Below are 7,795 nucleotides of genomic sequence, written 5' to 3'. Positions count from 1 at the left end.
AAAAAACAACAACGAGATGAGTAAAGAGATTGAAATGGAATAAATAGTACTCACAGATATAAAGTTAAATCTCTGCTGGCTAATTGGCTATTGCTATCATAGGCAATAAAGTACATAAACAGAAGAGGTACTTTTACTTGTGCTTTAGCTATAATGGTGATAACATATTGAATTTTATTATACATGGAAATTGTAAGTTATATTTGTTAATCTTACCGTTATTATTTAGTGTTTCCCACAAGTTCTCCACATTTCTGGGTCTACTCTATGTAATAAAACCGTAAAACTTGTACAAGTACTATTGATTTGGACATATGTTTTGAATACCTAGATATCCTTTTAAAATTAAACTGATTGAGGTCAAGCGATTCGAAGTCAGTTATCTAAGGTCAATGGTATATTCCACTGATTTGTTGTCGCATATTTCAATCACTGAATGGCTATGACCAGTTAATATCACCATTGAATGCATTCTCGTTTTATTCAAAGCACTGACCAGGAATCTATCAGATAATTTGTTATTTTCTATAAATCAAAAGAAAAATCTGCGAGGGGCCTCGGTTGTTTGTCAGTTTGAGGTCGGTGAGACATTCTCATGATGGTCTTGGTTTAATGCGTCAATCCTTCAAAAGCGATTACATTAATGATTATGTCCAATGTCAAACCCTCAGTCGTTTTGGAATTGGTTTCATTGGTGTGAATGTGATATAATATCAAGGGTGTAGGTATATGCGTACCTTCTATTGCAGAGCACCACACAATGAGGAACACTGAAATAGCAATGCTCGCCAGAATACAGATGATACGACAGACGAAACAAACACGAGATGTCCCATTACTCTTATCACCTCCGTCGTCGCAGTCGAAATCGCTATGCGTGTCTGCCCGGACTACAGTATCATTCGATGTTGATGGTCGATCACAGCCCGATGGTAGCAAAATTGACGTGGATGAACGAGCGAAACCTAAAGCGTCTTTGCCCTGGTACATGATTTAAAAATCCCATTTAAATACATTGATTATCGCTTGCATACACGTCCTGTATTTGTTTTATCTAACTTTTAAATCCTAGACTTGACTTTTCAAGGAATGATGAAAAAGAATTGAGCAAACGCCTTCACCTTAATACATCTACATTCATGCGATATGTCACTATGGATTCGGAGTCTACGAATCTGTAGTATTGATGTTCACATCAAATATCATGCTATGAGTCTTTTTGATATGACTCTTCTGAGAAATGTGTGAAATACAATGGAACGAAATAGCTATGGAGAGAGAAATATAATGCCCTTCTTTCTTTCAAAAGCAATGGTGAAAAATACCTTGCATTTGCAGCCTTTATAACCCTGAAGTGTTGTAAAAAGAAAATTGCCAAATCGCCCACGGAAGTCTGTTTATACCTTTTTCATATCACGTAAATGCAAAGCAAACTACAGTATGAAGGTCGTAAAATTTAAAAGAAAATACATGTATATTTTTCAACTAAAATCTCAGCTTCGCAATAATGAGATTACTTACTTTTTCCGTGTACTTTCCTTCCATGTCTATTTTACATCCGAGTACCGATGTAACTAGCAAGATCTATTTCCTCAACAGTTTGAGATTAATAAAAATAGGTTTCCTCAAAAGGAAAACGGCTCGTCGTGGAAAAAAAGAAAAATTGAAACTGAAATGTTAAAAGTATCAACTTTTGGAGAATGTGAGGCCTGTTGTAATGCGAATCAAATATCTGAATACACCAACGAACACGAACTATATACGTGATAAGGTCTACATGGTCTATTAAGTTCTGTACAGATATATATTTTCGTAAAAACTGAATTGTCCCATGATCATACAACCTAAAAGACTATTCACCGAAAACTGATTGTTACAAACTTAAAGGGTAAATCTCTACGTGAAATGGAAAGAAATAGAAGAAATAATAAGAACCAAAAAAAAGAGTGGCTGAAAGGAAGATAAAAACGCTGCGAATGATACAGTCGATAATATAATTATCTTTTTATCTGTTACCTTTTATCGTGGCCCAAAAATGCAATTTTTACATTCTTTTCTTTTATGTTGGGAATTATTTTGCTTTTAATAACCCATTACTCACACTAATTTATTTATCAATTTCGACTAGCAATCATCGTGTAGGTTGAATTTCTTTCGCTCTGCCTTTTCCTTAGATATGTAAAATGTTGAGTCTTTTGTTGTCCTACGACATGTACGAAGTAACAGAAGGCATGAATATAAAATATTCGTGAATGACGAATCGAATTCCTTTTTTCCCTTGGGTGGTATATTATATCATCTAAACCCCTGATTATACTTCGCTTTGAGAATGACAGGAACAATTCACGTTCAGAGCTTTTACAAAGGGTTAATCTCGCACTGCATAAGCTTTATAAATGGGTGTTGCATGTAACGATACATGTATAATTATATTGCTATACTTTGTGTAGTGTAGCCGATGATTGGAAAACTGTTTTTTTAACTGCTTTCATTTCAAAATCTCTTTGATGTAGGGAATTTTAGGTATGTGGAAAGTAATTATAAATCACTGTCATTTTGATTAAAACATTGTACATGTTGTAGAAAAAGAGATATTTCTAATAGGCCCATTGACCCACTACGATGGAACTTATACGTCCAAACCCCTTCCATCAGAAAAAAAAACGGGTAGAAGAAAAATATGAATATAGAGAGGCGATGGAATGGTGGAAGAAGAGGGAAAGACTACAGAAAATATGGGCATATATAATTTTGACGCTAAAGTGAATTTGGGTTGAACGGCAAAATTAAAATTTGTAATGTAAATATGCCATTATAACAGAGGTGTGTCCCCTCTTTTGAAACTGAAGGCCTTTTTTTTGGGGGGGGGCCTCTTTTGGAAAATCCTGGATCCAATCCTGGATCCGCTCCTGTACATTAATTACTCTTCTGTAATAAAAATGGGTGATACAATTGTGTTGTCAAAAGTGAAATCTAAATATTTTCACAGATGTTTTGTGATATAAAGAAAATATATGAAGTTGCATTAAGACACTGGGAGGATCATTTAACCGTCCCATCGATTTTGATTGGTCAACTATGCTAAAATTCAAATTTAAATAAATGAAGAATAATAAAATGTTGCAATACGGTTTCAAAGCACTAATCGTACTCTTCCCTTCAGGTACAATTTATTATAAAAGGAAAATGATATAAGAAAAATTTGCACTTACTGAAAAACAAATGAATCCTTTCTTAATGTTATCTTGGAATGGTCCAAAGTGAATTGTTAACATTATTAGAATTTACTGTAAACACATACAGTGTCACTAAATGAAAAAGTAAAAGTAGTGATAATACACTGCAAAATTAAAGTCCGGCGTTGATTTAACACCAGCCCGGAATCTATATATTTCCACACCAGAGAAGTATTGAAACAACACCAGTTTGGAATCAAACTGATGCTGTTTTAATAATAATTGGTGTTATATAAACACCTATCTGGTGATGGTCCAAAAGGAAACTGGTGTTGTTTAACACTTCTCTGGTGTGGATATATATACATTCCGGCTGGTGTTAAATCAACACGGGAGTATTTGCAGTGTAAGTATAGATATCAAATATGTGAATTCAGCAGACATAAATGCAATTCTGGTATACACCCAATATTCAATTTACATGATGTACATGGTGAATTATTGTCAAGGGAAATTAAAAATATAGTTTGTCGATATGGAATGTCTTTAAAAAATAATAAATTACTTATAGATTTTGTATCGGTTTTTCAAATTAAACGCTCTTGAACTTTTCGCCGAGAAATTTTTAAGATCATTATCTATCATTATCTATCCGTTTTTCTCATCTTTGTTTATGTCATGTTGGAATTTGAATGTATTTTGTATATCTTGAGGTAAATATGGAAAATTAGGTTTGAAATATATGAATATTATATGAGAATTATATATATATATATATATTTATATATATATAACATAGTTTTCATATAATATTCATATATTTGAAACATAATTTTTACGCTAAAGTGAGATAAAGTGAGAAATGAGTGAAGCGTTGAAGGATTGGGCGCATATAGAGAAAGAAAGAAAGATAGATAGATAGATAGACAGCGAGAGAGAGAGAGAGAGCGAGGGGAATGAGGAGTATCGGAAAACACCGACAAAATCGATATACGACGCGAGCGTCCTCTTAATTAGTCCTTGTTGTGTTGCCCGATGCAAACGATAGCGCTAAATGTTTGACTGGTTACCATAGCAATGGATACCTCTGCTGCCATGTGAGCTCCGCCAGAATCATACCAGTCAGATTAGTCTTGATGCAAGTTGGATAGTACACTGTTAAAAAAATGACTTTACAGAAAAAAATAAAGAAGATTTTGCAAAAAGCAACAATAGAATCATTCTGTAAATTCATAAAACAAGAATTTTTCTGCAATTTAACAGAACAGTTCTGTTTAAAAAGGGGAAAAGGGTGTTTTATTAAAGGAAATTTGTAAGATTCCAGACACCAAAGACCAATTTCCAGTAAGATTGCGCAATCTGGTAAGATTACAGGTGTTCTCGAGACTCTGCTGCATGAACTTCTTTTATTTTAAGGAATCATTTTCTAACAGTGTAGATAGGTTTCCTCCCTACATAATAATAATAATAATAATAATAATAATAGCCAATTTTTATAAAGCGCTTTTCCCAGAATGGCCCAAAGCGCGTTACAGCATATTATTACCCCGGAGAAGGAGAAGAAGAAGAAGAAGGAGAAGAAGATGATGAAGAAGAAGATGTGATAAAGAAGAAGAGAAGAAGTAGGAGGGAAAACATCGAGCACCATGTCTTGTTATTTCATAGGTATCAGGTTTCACCCTTGTGGTTTCAACCTTAACCTTACATATACTAAGAAAAAATATAAATCACGAATAGCAATTAACAGAGGGAAAAGAAGAACAAAAAGAAGAAAAAGGAACATAGGACTAATAATATAACCGGCAATGATTCGAAGAAAAAAAAGTTTCGTTTGACTCTGGTGTTTTAAAACCTTTGTTTTATCATTCTATTGTCAGAGAGACATTGGCCATGATGCAATGTTGAGGTTCTTTGTGTTTACATCATGATGAGAATGTGTTTTTAAACCATTAGATGAAGAAGAAGAAGAAGGAGAAAGAGAAGGAAAAGGAGGAGAAGAAGATGATGAAGAAGAAGATGTGATAAAGAAGAAGAGAAGAAGTAGGAGGGAAAACATCGAGCACCATGTCTTGTTATTTCATAGGTATCAGGTTTCACTCTTGTGGTTTCAACCTTAATTTTAATTTTCAGGGATATTTGCGCTTTCAACCACGATTCCCAATGCAACACCACTACAAACTATCGCTTGCATACAACCTGCAACCTTATCTCCCTGTCGCAAATGCACCAGTTTAAAAGTGAGATTAAATACACGGTTCACTCATTTCTACGATTCTATCTACGGTATCAATTACTTTTATCATAACCTGCTTTTAGATGGTTTCAACTAATCGAATATAGTCATACGACGGATAATCATGATTGATTGGTAAACGTGGTGAATATAGGATCATTCAGGCCCGGGGGCGGCGCCATGGAAGGCAAGGGGACAGGTGTGACAGCCCTCTATAATGTTACAAGTAGTGAGGAAAAAGAGCCCTAGATGGAGTAATCCGCATAACAAATTTTATAGCCCTAAATGGTGTGAAGAATGACAATTGCTAGTGAAAGGTATACTGGAAACTGTTTTTCTCAAAAAGACGTCGTCGACGACGCCTGGGTGCACGTTAGAAGCACATTCTGGAACAGGTCACTTTCGGCGCTTTTTTTGGTCATACCCCCAGAGGATGGATGTGACAGTCGATGAGAAAAAAAATAAAGAAGATTTTGCAAAAAGCAACAATAGAATCATTCTGTAAATTCATAAAACAAGAATTTTTCTGCAATTCAACAGAACAGTTCTGTTTAAAAAGGGGAAAAGGGTGTTTTATTAAAGGAAATTTGTAAGATTCCAGACACCAAAGACCAATTTCCAGTAAGATTGCGCAATCTGGTAAGATTACAGGTGTTCTCGAGACTCTGCTGCATGAACTTCTTTTATTTTAAGGAATCATTTTCTAACAGTGTAGATAGGTTTCCTCCCTACATAATAATAATAATAATAATAATAATAATAGCCAATTTTTATAAAGCGCTTTTCCCAGAATGGCCCAAAGCGCGTTACAGCATATTATTACCCCGGAGAAGGAGAAGAAGAAGAAGAAGGAGAAGAAGATGATGAAGAAGAAGATGTGATAAAGAAGAAGAGAAGAAGTAGGAGGGAAAACATCGAGCACCATGTCTTGTTATTTCATAGGTATCAGGTTTCACCCTTGTGGTTTCAACCTTAACCTTACATATACTAAGAAAAAATATAAATCACGAATAGCAATTAACAGAGGGAAAAGAAGAACAAAAAGAAGAAAAAGGAACATAGGACTAATAATATAACCGGCAATGATTCGAAGAAAAAAAAGTTTCGTTTGACTCTGGTGTTTTAAAACCTTTGTTTTATCATTCTATTGTCAGAGAGACATTGGCCATGATGCAATGTTGAGGTTCTTTGTGTTTACATCATGATGAGAATGTGTTTTTAAACCATTAGATGAAGAAGAAGAAGAAGGAGAAGAAGAAGGAGAAGGAGAAGAAGATGATGAAGAAGAAGATGTGATAAAGAAGAAGAGAAGAAGTAGGAGGGAAAACATCGAGCACCATGTCTTGTTATTTCATAGGTATCAGGTTTCACCCTTGTGGTTTCAACCTTAATTTTAATTTTCAGGGATATTTGCGCTTTCAACCACGATTCCCAATGCAACACCACTACAAACTATCGCTTGCATACAACCTGCAACCTTATCTCCCTGTCGCAAATGCACCAGTTTAAAAGTGAGATTAAATACACGGTTCACTCATTTCTACGATTCTATCTACGGTATCAATTACTTTTATCATAACCTGCTTTTAGATGGTTTCAACTAATCGAATATAGTCATACGACGGATAATCATGATTGATTGGTAAACGTGGTGAATATAGGATCATTCAGGCCCGGGGGCGGCGCCATGGAAGGCAAGGGGACAGGTGTGACAGCCCTCTATAATGTTACAAGTAGTGAGGAAAAAGAGCCCTAGATGGAGTAATCCGCATAACAAATTTTATAGCCCTAAATGGTGTGAAGAATGACAATTGCTAGTGAAAGGTATACTGGAAACTGTTTTTCTCAAAAAGACGTCGTCGACGACGCCTGGGTGCACGTTAGAAGCACATTCTGGAACAGGTCACTTTCGGCGCTTTTTTGGTCATACCCCCAGAGGATGGATGTGACAGTCGATGAGAGAGTGCATGTGTACATGAGTGTGAGAGGGAGAGATAGAGAGGGTGGGGGGGAGTGTGTGTATTTAGTTTTATTAGTATAATAGTATATTGTTTTAGGCACTTCATTCCATCATTATTTGCTTCAGGTTTTGGTTGATATATTTGTAGATTCTTGTAAATATATCTAATGATGATTTGTCAATTTTGATGTAATTATTTACCGTGAGTTTATGTAAATTATTTGAATCAAAATGTTAATATAGGGCGAGTGAAAGCTAGAGAGAGAGAGAGATTTCATACATAATAAAGAGTATTACATATGTATGTGTGTAAAGAGAGGGAGGGGGGAGACGAGAGAGAGGAGAAACTCGGATGCTATGTCTTTATCTTTTCAGAATAAAGAGCGCGCAAGTCGACGGGCGAAAGTGTTTCACGTCGGAGTGATA

The sequence above is a fragment of the Lytechinus variegatus genome, chromosome 10 (assembly GCF_018143015.1).
Source record: "Lytechinus variegatus isolate NC3 chromosome 10, Lvar_3.0, whole genome shotgun sequence".
NCBI lineage: Eukaryota > Metazoa > Echinodermata > Echinoidea > Temnopleuroida > Toxopneustidae > Lytechinus > Lytechinus variegatus.
This window is presented reverse-complemented; position numbering follows the sequence as displayed.